The sequence below is a fragment of the Cervus canadensis genome, chromosome 23, assembly GCF_019320065.1.
Source record: "Cervus canadensis isolate Bull #8, Minnesota chromosome 23, ASM1932006v1, whole genome shotgun sequence".
NCBI classification, from domain to species: domain Eukaryota; kingdom Metazoa; phylum Chordata; class Mammalia; order Artiodactyla; family Cervidae; genus Cervus; species Cervus canadensis.
The window spans coordinates 38,167,070-38,184,490 of record NC_057408.1 but is presented as its reverse complement, the minus strand read 5'-3'; the positions used below and the strand labels follow the sequence as shown (position 1 = coordinate 38,184,490).

The 17,421-nt window shown below is 36.9% G+C and overlaps 1 protein-coding gene across 5 annotated transcripts in view; it reads right to left on the bottom strand.

The window, feature by feature from the left end:
* NOL4 (nucleolar protein 4) overlaps positions 1-17,421 on the bottom strand; it is a 449,173-nt gene that overhangs the window by 380,375 nt on the left and 51,377 nt on the right. The window lies entirely within an intron of this gene.

The window sequence follows — 17,421 nt, the reverse complement described above, 5'->3', positions numbered from 1 at the left end:
TTTAAATGCAGATAACTAAGTGAACGCAGCCAACCTAAAAAGGCTACACACTGTATGATTCCAACTACATGACTTTCTGAAAAAGGAAAAACTACGTAGACAACAAAAAGATCAGTGGATGTCAGGGGTTGAAGGACAGAGATTAACAGAGCACAGAGGACTTTCAGGGAAGCAGAAATATTCTGCATGATGTTATAATGCTGGAAATTTGTCATCTTACTTTTGTCCAAACCCACAGAATGTACAACACCTAAGTTATATTATGGACCTGAATAGTCATTGGAAGGACTGATGCTGAAAGTCCAATATTTCGGTCACCTGATGTGAAGAGCTGACTCATTGGAAAAGACTCTGATGCTGGGAAAGATTGAGGGCAGGAGGAGAAAGGGGCAACAGAGGCTGAGACAGTTGGATGGCATCAATGACTCAATGGACATGAGTTTGAGCAAACTACGGGAGACAATGAAGGACAGGGAAGCCTGGCGTGCTGCAGTCCATGGGGTCGCTAAGAGTCTGACATTACTCAGCGGCTGAACAACAACAAACAACAACAACAATAGACCTTGGGTGATTATGAGATGTCAAAGTAGGTTCATTCTTGGTAAATATTTTTTAGGTACCATTCTGGTGAGTGATATTGACAATATGGGAGGTCATGCAAGTACGGAGCTAGATAGTAAGTCTTAAAGAAGAATATCTGTTCACCCTTGGTTTAAGCAAAGAGTCCTTTAGTATAACATCAAAATATGATCCATGGAAGGAAAATTGATAGATATAACAAAATAGAAAACACCTGATCTGTGAAAGATATTGTTTTAAAAGGTGTAAGGACAAGACACAGACTAGGAGAAAATATCTTCAAATCACATTTTGGACAAAAGATGTGTATCTTGGATATATAATCAACTCTCAAAACTCAGTAATAAGCAAACAAATATCCCAAATTAATAAGTGAGCAATAATCTAAATTGGTCAAAGAATATATGTGGATACAAGGAAACAGGAAAAGATGCTCAAAATCACTACTCATTAGGAAAAATAAAGCACCACTACAATGAGATACTTGTAGATGTTTCAGTTGCTAAGTCGTGTCTGACTCTTTGTGACCCCATGGACTGTAGCCCACAAGGCTCCTCTGTATATGGGATTTCCCAGGCAACAATACTGGAGTGGGTTGCCATTTCCTACTCCAGGGGATTTTCTCAACCCAGGGACGGGACTTCCATCTCCTGTATTTCAGGCAGGTTCTTTAACACTGAGCCACCAAGGAAGTCTGCACAATATGATACTACTATATAGCTATTAGAATGACAAAAAATATGGACAATGTCAAGTATTAGTAAGGAGTGATGCAACTGGCACTGGATACTTCGCTAGCAAAAATGCAAATGGTACGGTCACTTTGGAAAACAGACTAGCAATTTATAAAATAAACACACATCTATGTATGACATTGCATTCCCATTCCTAGACACTTATCTGAGAAATGAAAACATATTCACAGCAAAACCCGTATGCAAATGTTACAGCAACTCTATTCATAATCACTCAAAAGTGGAAATCACTCAGATGTCCTTCAATAAATTAAACAGACAAATTATCAGAAGAACTATACAAAAGAGATCTTCATGACCCAGATAAGCACGATAGTGTGATCACTCACCTAGAGCCAGGTATCCTGGAATGCGAAGTCAAGTGGGCCTTAGGAGACATCACTATGAACAAAGCTAGTGGAGTTGATGGAATTTCAGTTGAGTTATTTCAAATCCTAAAAGATGATGCTGTTAAAGTGCTGCACTCAACATGCCAGCAAATTTGGAAAACTCATCAGGAGCCACAAGACTGGAAAAGGTCTGTTTTCATTCCAGTCATGAAGAAAGGCAATGCCAAAGAATGTTCAAATTACCACACAATAGTACTCATCTCACATGCTAGCAAAATAATGCTCAAAATTCTCCAAGCCAGGCTTCAACAGTACATGAACCATGAACTTCCAGATGTTCAAGCTGGAAGGAAAAGACAGAGGAACCAGAGATCAAATTGTCAACAACTGTTGGATCATCGAAAAAGCAAGTGAGTTCCAGAAAAACATCTTCTTCTGCTTTATTGACTAAGCCAAAACCTTTGACTGTGTGAATCACAACAAACTGTGGAAAATTCTTCAAGAGATGGGAATACCAGACCTGCCTCCTGAGAACTCTCTATGCAGGCCAGGAAGCAATAGTTAGAACTGGACATGGAACAACAGACTCATTCCAAATCGGGAAAGAAGTACATCAAGCCTGTATATTGCCACCCTGCTTATTTAACTTATATGCAGAGTACATCATGAGAAACGCTGGACTGCATGAAGTACAAACTGGAATCAAGATTGCAGGAGAAATATTAATAACCTCAGATATGCAGATGATACCACCCTTATGGCAGAAAGTGAAGAAGAACTAAAGAGCCTCTTGATGAAAGTGAAACAGGAGAGTGAAAATGTTGGCTTAAAACTCAACATTCAGAAAATTAAGATCATGGCATCCAGTTCCATCACTTCATGGCAAATAGATGGGGAAACAATGGAAACAGTGGCTGGCTTTGCTTTTTTGGGCCCCAAAATCACTGCAGATGGTGACTGCAGTCATGAAATTAAAATATGCTTGCTCCTTGGAAGAAAAGTTATGACCAACCTAGACAGCATATTAAAAAGCAGAAACATTAGTTTGCCAACAAAAGTCCACCTAGTCAGAGCTATAGTTTTGTCCTGTAGCCATGTATGAATGTGAGAGTTGGACTATAAGGAAAGTTGCGTGTCGAAGAATTGATGCTTTTGAACTGTGGTGTTGGAGAAGACTCTTGAGAGTCCCTTGGACTGCAAGGAGCTCCAACCAGTCCATCCTAAAGGAAATCAGTCCTGAATATTCATTGGAAGGACTGATGCTGAAGCTGAAACTCCTATACTTTGGCTACCTGATGTGAAGAACCAACTCATTGGTAAAGACCCTGATGCTGGCAAAGATTGAAGGCAGGAGGAGAAGCGGATGACAGAGGATGAGATGGTTTGATAGCATCACCACATCTATGGACATGAGTTTGAGTAAGCTCCAGGAGTTGGTGATGGACAGGGAAGCCTGGCATGCTGCAGTCCATGGGGTCACAAAGAGTCGGACACAACTGAGTGACTGAACTGAACTAATGATATGTTCACTGAAAGGATTCATACTCTGAGATTTAAAGCAACAAAGTATTGATTCACTTGACATAGGTAAGTTTCAATTTCATTTTGCTAAGTGAAAGCAGCCAGAGTCAAAAGTCTACATGTCATGTGACTCCACTCATATGATATCTTGTAAAGGGCAAAACTATAGGGACAGAGAATAGACCATTGGTTGCCAGGTGCAGGGAATAGGGAAAGGAATCGTCTGTAAAGGGAAAGAATGAGGGAATTTTAGGGGTAATGGAACCATTCTATCTTATGGTTGTGGTGGCTATTACAAGACTCTACGCATTTGTCAAAACCCAAAGAACTGCTTGGGCTTCCCAGGTGGCACTAGTGGTAAAGAACATACCTGCCAATGCAGGAGATATAAGAGATGCTCATTCGATCCCTGGGTTGGGAAGATCCCCTGGAGAAAGGCATGGAAACCCACTCCAGTATTCTTGCCTGCAGAATCCCATGGACAGAGGAGCCTGGTAGGTTACAGTCCACAGGGTCGCAAAGAGTCGGTCACAACTGAAGTGACTCAGCAAATATGCACACATGCAAATAAATAACTGCATGTCATAAACAGAATGTTATTCTATGTGAGTAAAACATACAAATAAAAATCAATAAATAATATCTTAGAAAAAAACAAAAAAGAATCAATAAGGGATAAAAAGTATTAAGTAATTGTAATCACTAAAAGGAACTCTATCCCAGTTCAAATGTACTAGGCCTGGAGAGACGAGTGGTTTTTGTCTAAACATTGGCTGTTCCACGTAATTTTAAAGCTTCAACTGAGTTCTTGTAACTGCAAAGAGAAATTCAGAACTAATTTTGAGTAAGCTCTAAATTGTTATGAATAAGAAAATGATCTGAAAAAAAGAAAATGATCTATGTAATTACTATTATTGCTATAATAACAATGCTATAATATAAATTACATATTAAGTATATCAATATACTTAATGCATAAGTATATACAATATATACTAAAGGAAACCAACCCTCAATATTCATTGGAAGGAGTGATGCTGAAACTGAAGCTCCAATACTTTCACAACATTCACTCTCTATTTTGTCCCTAGATACACACTCTATCTTTCCAATTACCATCTACTTTGCAGTTTTACTTGCCTCTTTACCCTAATCTCCCATATGCAACCATTAAAACACAATGTCTATCTTAGAAACTGGATCATTCTGTCAAGAACTGTGAAGGATCTGAGATTTCCCCTTGCTTGCAAGCTAATTCAGCCTGCCACAGTTTTCATGGATGGTGGCAGAAGACACAGACACCGCATTAGTGACAAAGGGCCATTTGCCCTTATAGGAATAGTTGTAGACAGAGTATCAGCATTTGCATCACCTCCCCAAGTTATCATACTCACAGAGCCACAAGGAGGAGGTCAGCTGCTCCTTGCACGTGTGGTGGGACATATTACAGGAAAGAAATCCCAAGCTCAGGGAACCTATTTTGTGTGTGTGTGTGTGTGTGTGTGTGTGTGTGTGTGTGTGTGTGTGTGTGTGTGTGTGTGTGTGTGTGTGTGTGTGTGTGTGTGTGTGTGTGTGTGTGTTTAATAACAGGTAATAAGTCTGGCTGTCTTGCCATGGAGGAAAATAGCATCTTTATAATACTGAACAGTGAGAAAACCTAACTTTTTCTCCCAAAGGGAGACATATCTCTACTGTCCAAGCCTGTTCACTCTACAAATATCCTTTAAAGACAGTCCCCAACAAAAGCAGTCAGTACTCACAAGACATGAAGAAATGCTAGTAAACTTCCAACATTCCCAAACTTTCTTTCTTGCTTCTAAGGTCACATATTTACACTAGAAGGTTATTAAATCACATCTTATAGCGTCCTTAATGAAAATAAATTTCAAGTGGTCCTCACAGATACTCATCTTCATTATTTTCATCTTCTGTCTATATCAGAGATACCTGGTTGCTCACCTCCAACGTCCTTTAAACCCTTGGCACGTAATTACCCCTAATTGACCAAAGTCCTCCTTCCCAAGAATTTCAACTTGAGACAAAGGACTGAAGCAGCCAAGAATTGGTGCCTTGGCAAGACAGTGCCATGTGCAAAATGAAGACACAGGAGATAACTATGAAAGTCTTATTTTTTTTTCTTTTAAATAATCTTTATAGAGAAGAACAGAATTGCCCTGCAGAGGGATAAATTTCTAAGCCACCACTCAATCCCACAAGGAAAAAAGCACTTCTTGGAGATTTTCACTCCAACTCTTCTCTTCAGTTGAACTCCATGAAAATTTCTTGTTTCCCATGAGGCTCCCTACAGTATCCCCAATTAGTTTTACATTTTTTTAAACTTTTTAGTGTAAGTTTATAGTCTTCACCTATCAATGCTTGACTAACCCTTAAATACAACTGACCTTCCCAGCAACAAGCCACTCAAATCATGGCCCAATCTCCTCCTTTGCTAAGGAGATAAAGTCAATTGTCATGAGCTCCTATGGACAGAGGAGTTTGTTGGGCTACACAGTCCATAAAGTTGCAAAGAGTTGGACAGGACTGAAGTGACATGGCATGCACATAACACACACCTCTTATTCTACTTCAAAAGACCTATAACATCATCTGTCTAACTAGATGTATACATGATTACAATCTTTACTTTACACTGTATGCCTAATATGACAGGACAACCAGCAGTCCTTTGATCAAGGAAAATACTTTCCCTCTACTTTGTGTCAGTTATTAGGCTTACAACTAGCTTTACAACCTCAGCAGAAATAAACATGCTTGTTTTGGCAAAGATACCTTCAGCTCTGAAAAATGCCACTTTACTTTTAGAATCTTTTTGGCCTTTCATGACATAAAATGATCCATTTTATTATGAAAGATGTTATTTTACCCATTCCCTGAAAGACAGTTCTGACTGCTTTACCAAGAGAACACTATGCTTTTCTTTTTTGAAAACTTAAGTGAAAACTTTCATGATGTCAAGCAACGTTTGATAGTTTAACTACTGCCAGCGTGTCAGGGCAAGAGAGTAAGTAGCTAGATACTCAGTCAAGATCCAATTTTCAGATGTTCATCATCATATATTCTATGTCAACTCTTCTTTTGGGCATGCAAGGTTGAAATAACACACTTGCAAATCCATTTATCCTGACAGATATACAACTATACTCCCGATTCTGTTTACTTTACTGTGAATTACATTGGCCTCATACTTTGACAAATCATTTTATTTCCCTGATCCACTTTTATAAATTACAAATATAATAAAACAATATGCACATTTCACAAATATATACAATAACATGGAAGCACTTGACCTCCTTCCCTGTTCATTGAATGCTAGCCAAGACCAAGTGAGCATATTTTCCTCATAGTACCTGAGCAACCAAGGATATAATAGTCATGAACCATCACTGAGAATGTATTAAGAATGCAATCTGATAAGCGATCACAATTAATCCTACATTTCCTATTTATTAAATGTATTTGAACCAGTGTTTCACCCTTTTTCTCTTTGACACAGATAAGAGAAAGTTCAGCACAGTTAAACTTCCAGTGGACCATTTGATTCTCAGCCAGGCTACAAAGTAGGTCAAAGATTTTGCCTTGAGAAACACTCACTTGTCAACTACCTGAAGGCAAAGACTTTTACCTATTCCTTAATTACCACACAACTAGACCAGCCGAGAATAAATACATGCCCAGGTAGCTCACAGTGCTTAAATGTGTATATTTCAAATTTTGTTCTTTCTTTCCCTTGCCTTAATATCTTTTTGACTCCAAGGAAACATTTGTTTAAGCATGACTTTTCAATCCAGTTTGGCCTTTATGAATTTCTAACCCTTACTGCTAACTTTTCACATATGTGGTAAAAATCATCAATTTCAATATTTTCAAAACAAGCTCATAGCTAGGTACTACCTAACATCAAAAATGCCTCAAATTTCCCATGCCGTTTGTCATGTTATTGCACTAGTAATCCAGGCTCACCTTCTCAGCCTTTTATTTGCTCTTTCTCCCATATCTACTGTTGATATTAAAGCTATGGTATACTTTTTAAACATATTTTTAGTTATGTTTAAATTACCACTGTAATATGGACTTATTTTAAGAGCTAATATGATCCAAAGATATGTAATAAAATAGTTGATAGTTTAACCCCAACCTCTATGTTCTGCTCCTTCTACACAATTGAGTTTTGAGACTGGTATGGTACAATGACTACTGATACCCAATTGATACCCAAATTCATACCAAGTCTCTCTAATTCTACTGCAACTACCCAAGCTCAGGTCCTCCAGATCAACATGACAGTTTTTTTCATGTTTGAGTGCCTTCACTTTGTCCATAATCCATTAGGCTCACTTCTAACATACTGATCTTAAGATCATGTTCTATTTTGCCACTTTCTAACATCACAACAACAACAAAACAAACAAAAAGAAACAGAGCAAGTTGAATAAATTCTAAACTTCTTACTTAACCATTCAAAGATCTTCTAGTTGCTGAAGCACAAAATAACAAAAATTTGCACAAGGAATTAGATGAACAAACTTATCCATTACTAATTGTGTTACCCTACTTTTAAGCCTTCTTTCTCTACAGAATGAGGAATAAGTAAATCAAACAAATATCCTAGATAACTGTAAAGCTATACAAGTCTATCTTTCAAATCTTAGCTTCCATTACCCCACTAAGTGTTCACTGCTTTTCAATGAAACTAAAACTGACCCTTAACACACTGTTGAACAGTGTGGGTCCAATTATGGGTGGATTTTTTTTTCAGTAAATACACAAAAATGTACATGTACATACATGTATTGCAATCCTTATATAAACATAAGGTGAGTGGTATTCAATATAAAGTTAATAATGTGTTAGTTTTCTGTTCCATAACTTTGCATTTAAAGAATTTTATTAGCATACAGTGTGTATCTCTCTCTCACAACTGGAGAAACTTCATATTCAGCCTATCATCACAGGTAAGGGATTTTTTTAATGTAACAATATTTCTAATACTGTATGATGAATATGACTGAAATACTGTATGCCATAAAAATTGATAATGATTCAGTTATTAGTGTATAGGCTAGGCTATTGTGAAGCAATCATACGGATTACATGGGCTAACTTAATTATATTGCTGCTCCTCTATTATCAATGCATGAAGCATTATACCAGTAAATAAATCTCAATTTCATTTTCACTTTATTTCACTTTTTGATGTCTAATGTCAGTAATATGTATGTGATGTAGCATTTTGTTATCATATGAATAATACTAATGTAGGTACTGACAGATGATTCATCTTGTAAACAGGTTACTAGGTTATTGATTAATACAATACAGTACTGTAAATGTATTTTCTCTTCCTTATGATTTTCTTAACATTTTCATTTCTCTAGATGACTTCATTGTTAAGACTATAGTATATAATACACATAACACACAAAATGTAACTTATTCAACTGTTTATTTGTAAGACCTCCAGTCAACAGTGGCTATTAGTAGTTCAGTTTTGGGTGAGTCAAAGATTCTCAACAGCACGGGGTCAAAGGGCCCAAATTCTCACATTGTTTAAGGGTCAACTCTATGTGCCGTTTGCTAGTACTACAACTGCCAACTTTCTGTCCTTGTTATTCCTCTCTGCACACAATAGTGGACTTTTACCCTTAATAAAATATAATCTATATGTTAAGGTAACATTTTTCAGAAATTTCTTCCTTAACCAGAATAACTATCTTCTACAAATCCCCAAAGCACATGGATTTTGCTTCTAACACTGCAAACTTTTGTAATATATTTTTTAAGTACCTTATATATCAGAACAGTTTTAGGTTTACAGCAAAATTGAGCGGAAAGACCTACTGTACAGCACAGGGAACTCAGCTCAACTATGTGTGAGCTTTAGGTGCCACCTATGTGGCCAATTCTGTGCCATATAATACTGCCAATTATGCGGCAGCCTGGATGGAAGGGGCCTCTGGGGGAGCAGTGGATGCATGTGTATGTATGGCTGAGTCCCTCTGCTGCTCACCTGAAACTATCAAAGCACTGTTAACTGGCCACGCCCCAAGACAAAATAAAAAGTTTAAAAAAATAAATAATCACTGAGAAAAAAGCATTGAGGGGAAGAGACACAGGATTTCCCATACACTCCGTGCCCCCACAGGCACACAGCTTCACCCACTATCAACATCCCCTACCAGAGATGGACATTTGCTACAATCAATCAAAGTACTTTGACACAGAGTTCATAGTTTACATCAGGGTTCACTCTTGATGTACACTCTTTATGGCCATAGACAAACGTAGAGTGACATGTATTTATCACTATAGTATTATACAAAATAATTTCATTGATCACAGCCTTGTCAAGGCAAACTACTGCCTAACTCCATGAAGCTATGAGCCAAGCTATGCTGGGCCACCTAAGACAGATGGTCAGAGTGGAGAGTTCGGACAAGACGTGGTCCACTGGAGGAGGGAATGCAAACCACTCCAGTATTCTTGGCTCAAGAACCCCATGAACAGTATGAAAAGGCAAAAAAATATGACACCAGAACAGGAGTCCTCCAGGTGTCCAATATGCTACTGGGGAGGAGCAGAGAAATAACTCCAGAAAGAATGAAGAGGCTAGGCCAAAGCAGAAACGATACTCAGTTGTGGATGTGTCTAATGGTGAAAGTAAACTCGGATGGTGTAAAGAACACCTAATACTGCATAGGAACCTGGAATGTTAGGTCCATAAATCAAGGTAAATTGGATGTGGTCAAGCAGGAGATGGCAAAAGTGAACATCGGCATCTTAGGAATCAGTGAACTAAAATGGATGGGAAAGGGTAAATTTAATTCAGATGACCTACTACTGTGGTCAAGAATCCCTTAGAAGAAATGCAGTAGCCCTCATAAGTCAACAGAAGAGTCTGAAATGCAATATTTGGGTGCAGTCTCAAAAATAAGTATCTGATCTTGGTTTGTTTACAAGGCAAACCATTCAATATAACAGCAATCCAAGTCTATGCCACAAGCACTAATGCCAAAAAACTGAAGTTGATGGGTTCTGTGAAGACCTACAAGATCTTCTAGGGCTAGCCCCAACAAAAGATGTCCTCTTCATTATAGAGAATTAGAATGCAAAAGTGGGAAGTCAAGAGATATTTGAAGTAATAGGCAAGTTTGGCCTTGGAGTACAAAATGAAGCAGGGCAAAAGCTAACAGAGTTTTGTCAAGAGAACGCACTGGTCACAGCAAACACCCTCTTCCAACAACACAAGAGATGACTCTATATATGGACATCACCAGATGGTCAACGATGAAAGCAGATTGATTATATTCTTGACAGCCAAAGATGTAGAAGCTCTACAGAGTCAGCAAAAAAGACCTGGAGCTGACTGTGGCTCACATAATGAGCTTCTTATTGCAAGATTTAGGCTTAAATTGAAGAAAGTGGGAAAAACCATTAGACCATTCAGGTATGACCTAAATCAAATCCCTTATGACTACACAGTGGAGCTGATGAATAGATACAAGGGATTAGCGCTGGTAGACAGAGTGCCTGCAGAACTATGGACCAAAGTTCATAACACTATACAGGAAGCCGTGATCAAACCCATACCCCCCAAAAAAGAAATGCAAGAAGGCAAAGTAGTTATCTGAGGAGACTTCGCAAATAGCAGAGCAAGGTAGAGAAGCAAACGAGAAGGGCGAAAGGGAAAGATATATCAGACTGAATATAGAGTTTCAGAGAATAGCAAGGAGAGATATGAAAGCTTTCTTAAGTGAACAATGCAAAGAAATAGATGAAAACAATAGACTGGGAAAAACTAGAGATTTCTTAAAAAACTGGAGATTTCAAAGGAACATTTCATGCAAGGATGGGCACGATAAAGGACAGAAGCAATAAGGACATAAAAGAAGTAGAAGAGATTAAGAAGAGGTGGCAAGAATACCCAGAAGAACTATACCAAAAAAGTCAGATAACCACAATGAAGTGGTCACTCTCCTGGAGCCAGATATCCTGGAGTGTGAAGTCAAGTGGGCCTTAGGAAGCATTACTATGAACAAAGCTGGTGGAGGTGAAGAAATTCCAGCTGAGATAGTTCAAATCTTAAAAGATGATGCTGTGAAAGTGATGCACTCAATATGCCAGCAAATTTGGAAAACTCAGCAGTGGCCACCAAACTGGAAAAGGTCAGTTTTCATTCCAATCCTCAAGAAGGGCAGTGCCAAAGAATGTTCAAATTACCACACAGTTGCACTCACTTCACATGCTAGCAAGGTAATGCTCAAAATCATTCAAGCTAGGCTTCAACTGTATGTGAACCAAGAACTTCCAGATGTAGAAGCTGAGTTTTAAAAAGGCAGTGGAACCAGAGATCAAATTGCCAACATTTGTTGGATCATAGAAAAAGCAAGGGAATTCCAGAAAATATCTACCTCTGCTTTATTGACTACATGAAAGTCTTTGACTGTGTAGATCACAACAAACTGTGGAAAATTCTTAGATATGGGAATATCAGACCACCTTACCTGCCCTTGAGAAACCTATATGCAGGCCAAGAAACAACAGTTAGAACTAGACATGGAACAATGGAATGGTTCAAAATTGGGAAAGGAGTATACCAAGGCTGTTTATTGTCACTCTTTTGTTTAAACTTCTATGCAGGGTACATCATGGGAAATGCTGGGCTGAGATTAATCACAAGCTGGAATAAGATAGCTGGCAGAAATATCAATCAACCTCAGATATGCAGATGATACCACTCTAATGGCAGAAAGAGGAACTAAAGAACTTCTTGATGGAAGTGAAAGAGCAGAGTGAAAAAGTTGGCTTAAAATTCAACATTCAGAAAACTAAGATCATGGCCTCTAGACCTATCACTTCATGGCAAATAGATGGGGAAAAATGGAAACACTGACTGACTTTTTTTCCTGGGCTCCAAAATCACTGTGGACAGTGCCTGAAGCCACCGAATTAAAAGATGCTTGCTCCTTGGAAGGAAAGCTATGACAAATCTAGATAATGTATTAAAAAGCAGAGACATCACTTTGCTGACAAAGGTCCATATAGTCCAAGCTATGGTCTTTCCAGTAGTCATGTACAGATGTGAGGGTTAGACCAAAAAGAATGCTGAGCACCAAAGAATTGATGTTTTTGAACTGTGGTGTTGGATGAGACTCTTGAGAGTCTCTTGGACTGCAAAGAGATCAAACCAGTCGATCCTAAAGGAAATCAGTCCTGAATTTTCACTGGAAGGACTGATGTTGAAGCTGAACCTCCAATACTTTGGCCACCTGATGCAAAGAGCTGACTCACTGGAATCAACCCTGATGCTGGGAAAGATTGAAGGCAGGAGGAGAAGGGGGCAACAGAGGATGAGTTGGTTGGATGGCATCACTGACTCAATGGACATGACTTTAGTCAAACTCCACAACATAGTGTAGGATAGGGTAGCCTGGCCCTCTGCAGTCCTTGGGGTCACAAAGAGACTGACACAACTTAGCCACTGAACAACAGCAACAAACATCTTCTGTGCTCCATCTATTCATCCCTCCCTCCTCTATAAACCCTAGAAACCAGTCATCACATTTACTGTTTCCACAGTTTTGCATTTTCTGGAATATTATATTGTTGGAATCACACATTACATAGCTTTTACAGCTGGCTTCTTTTACTTAGGATTGTGCATTTAAGGTCCCCCCAGTCATTTCATAGCTTGACAGCTCATTTCTTCACAGTGATGAGTAATACCTCATTGTCAGAGCATACAATAATTTATTTACCATTCACCTACTGAAGTATAATTTGACTGCTTCCAAGTTGGGAATTTACTGCTGTAAACATCCATGTGCAGGTAACTTTGTGGACATACATTTTCAACTAATTTGGGTAAATATTCAAGTTTACAATTGCTGAATCTTAGGGTAACAAAATGTTTAATTCTGTAAGAAACTGCCAGACAGTCTTCCAAGTAACTGTTCCATTTGAATTCACACAATGAATAGGAGTTCTGTGGCTCAATTCTCACCACAATGAATAAGAGTTCTGTGGCTCCATATGCAATACTTCTTGGTATTTGGTTCTGTTATTGTATTGTATTTACTCGATTCTAGGAGTACGTGGTAGAATTTCATTATTGTTATCATTTTCAATACCTTAGTAATAGATGATACAGAGTATTGTAACTATTTCTGTACACATTATAATTGTTTTAATATGGACTTAAGGGTAGCCAAAGTTATCTTTTTGTTATCCACTGAATGTAACATAATGCCTTGAAATAATTAATGAATAAAAGCTAGGATTGTAGTGAAAAATAAAAATATGTGTATATGTATATAAAAATATAAAATATAAAAAATATATATAAAGCATTGTCTCAGTTGACGAGAAGGCCGAATTCAGTTGCCCAGCTATCTTAAGATATTAAGGCCAGAGTCAGTCGTTTCTGCAACTGTAGTAATTTTCTATGTTTACAAATATTTATTTGTATACTATTTGTTCAAAGATTATATTCTTTCTCGTGATGAAATAGATCTGTAGGTCCAAGGTACATGGCCTTAATGGATCCCTCTTGGTGCTTTATTTGTACAGACTGAGAGAGATTAAAGGGAAAATGAGCTATACTTCCCAATATGTGAACTCCTATCCAGGACTCCCAAAACCTTGAGTAATGGTAAGCTGACTCTCAAAGTTAATTCACAGAGCAAAGATCTATTATCTTACTATATACTGGACACTGTTCTAGAACATGTAATATATTGTGAGCAAAACCAAACAGCTTCTATTCAATGATATGGTCAATGATTACCAAGAAATAGATTTCTGTGTTTTCCCCTATATCTTGCAGAAGACTTGGGTTTGATCCCTGGATTTGGAAGATCCCCTGGAGAAGGAAATGGCAATCCACTCCAGTAATCTTACCTGAAAAATCCCATGGACAGAGGAGCATGGCTGGCTACAGTCCATGAGGTAGCAAACAGTCAGTTACAACTGAGTGCCTAACACTAATAAAATATTTCAAGATAACATACCATTTAGTGTATTTTAAACTATTAATATTATAGGTTATAAATAAATCAATCTGAAAAGAATAAGGCTAAAACCCTTTAAATCAAGTCCAAAATATTTACTTTATTTTCATTTTTATTTGCAAAATAAATGCTTTTAAATTCCATGTGATTGTCAAATATTTGAATGCAAAAGATTCACTTTGACATTTAAACTTGAAGATGCATTTTTAACCACATTTTTGCTTTTTCCTATGACCTCAGAAAGTTTCCCATCCAAACTATACACTAGATGATTTTTTAAGTTAAAAGAAATTATATATATCTGAATAATATGTATGATATTTAAGAACATATAATGTATACAGTATTTGATAATGCAGATTATCTAATATGTATTTATTTTAAATATATAATATAATGTATAATATATAATATATAATCTATGTAATATTTTATATAATATACATGTGTTACATATGTCTATACATATATATATATTTTTTTTTTTTAATCCACTGCATACAGATACTATCCAAATGAATTTCAACATCTCCATTTTGGCAGAAATTCAGAGTTATAAATGCAGGCTTTCATCTGGAATTACAGTCTATATAAAGAGGAAAAACTGATTGACTAATATTCATTCACCATAATTTGTAAGAGCTGAGAATGCTTATCTGTTGATAAGGATGGCTGGAGACCATCTGTAGCAGATCACGTGAAAAAAAACTTGGAATGTCAATTAAAATAATCTCTTAAAATACAATGCAACTAAAAAATGATATATATGACATACATCCAATGCTCTTCTATAAAAAATTGTCAAAATTATAAATTCAGTTAAGTTCTATTATGTATAGATATTTAATATTTGTATGAATGAATGTGCTTCCTTTATATATGAAGGTAAAATTATGCAGTCACTATGAGTAAAATGTGTATTTTGAATTGTTGGTTGTATTTATCAGTTTACAGCAAGCCACATACTTTTAATCCTCTTTATGGTATATACTCCTAAACTAGGTAAAATGTTTCAAGGAAAGTGTTCATAGACAGTGGTAATATACAAAAATAGTGAATGGAATTTTAGGTCTTGAAAGTTTAAAATTTAAATAACACTTTTAGTTGAATAAACATATAACTATGTTGGCACAATGATTTTCAAGTCACTTTACATTTTGTTAGAGCTGTATGTTTATTGTCAACTCTAAAGAATTATTAGGTGGCCAAAAAATTAGTCTGGGTTTTTCTATAACAGTTTATGGGGAAACCCGAACAAACTTTCTGGCCAACCCAATACTATGCTGTCACTCAGATCAGCATGTTATAGGAATTTCTCTGTATTTTAAAACAATTATAAATGGTATTTTATACATAGGTCTGGTGGACAGTGTGAAACTGTTTCACACACTATCATACAAATAAGCTAACAGAGCCAAAGGATTCCACTGGGTCCCATGAGTCAAAAACATCCCATGTTGTTAAGAATCCCTGAATAAGCTAACATACTTTAGCTTGAAATCATAGCACAGAAACATAGTACAGAAATAAGAAGCCAACCTTCAGCTGTGCTTTGCTAAAGAAACGGCTCCGTAACTATAGCACACAGCTTCAAAAGGTCCTGAACATATGTGATAAAGTTGAAAAATTCCATAAACACTTGAGTGTATCTCCACTCAATTCTAATAACTTTATCATTTTATTTTTTTATAACTTTATCATTTTAGATTTTACTGTCAAATGGAAAATAGTAGTCAAGTTGCACTGTCTTTATTCTGATTTGTCTACATGTTTTGGTAAATGAGTTACATAATACTAAAGGAAAAAGTACACACACATACACACATATATATACAGATAACTATGCATATATACACATATATACCTACATAAATGTGTGTAGGTGTATGTATATATTTTTATACATATGTAAATATATATATGTGTATGCGTGTATATACACACACAGGGTCAGGAAGATTCTGTGGAGTAGGAAATGGCAACCTACTCCAGTATTCTTGTCTGGAAATCCCATGGACGGAGGAGCCTGGCAGGCATATTCCCTGGAGTCACAAAAGAGTTGGATGTGACTGAGTGACCAACATGATAAGATAATCGATTACTTTTGCCAGTTAAGATGACTTTGCTGTAGTTAACAGAATAGCTACTTTAAAATTACTTATATATCTAATATTTTTAGACAAAAGTGTCCAGAGGCAGTGTTGTTTCAGATTTGCTTCTAAGTCAAGGTATTACCATGACCTAAGTAAATTCTTTCCCTTGGTTTCCTCTGTTATCCTCCCCATATCAGCTCCATCTCCCTGATGTTTGCAAGAAGACTTCAGAAATCCCAGGCTTCATGTGTATTCACTGTCACATCCAGCAAAGAAGAGTGCTTTTATGCTTTTCATTTCTTTTTATTCAGGGACAATTAACTTTGCTGCAATCTTACAAAAGACTTTCCATTTCCATTGGCCAAGTCAAGTTTATATTTCAATGCCCTAGCTGCAGGGGAAGCTAGAAAGCAAGTACATAGGCATATATCACCTCTCCAAGGGGAAACAGGCTCTGTCAGCAGAGGACCAGGAGAGGGATAGGGCTGGGAGAGTTATAAGTCTACCACATCTCTAGATTTGTCTAATTTACCCAACATTGTTCAAAATTTGTCTACCTATGCGCACCTTTCTCTCTCTCTCTCTCAGACACACATATACATGCACCCACATCTGCACTTCTCTCCTGAAATGATCAGCTGTGTAGGGAAGATGCTGTTTATTATGATGTTCTAAGATATTTCTCCACTGTATCCAGATTGTAATTAAAATTTTTACATCTTGGCTGTATTTTTACCTACAAGGATTCAGAAGCCTTTCTTGGCATCAATACAAACAAAGAGCTATCACAGGTTGTAGCTCTTAAAAAAAAAAATGGAAAGAGAACAAACAGAAGCAGTAAAAATCTGCATAAGATTCATCTATCTCTCTTATAAGTTAGGTGGGAAGAAATTAACCCATTCCCAGTATTGTTAAATGCCTTTGTTCAAAACTCAAATATTAAAATATGTTACATATTTTGCTTCACCTTATTTATTTTCCAAGAACTACTATGTCAACTCTCTCATCTTCAGCAGTTTGTGGATGATAGGGTTATAGAACATTTTTGCATATAATTAATACAGAAACTACTCACTAAACAAACACACCCTTTTTTTTTTAAATTTTTATTTAT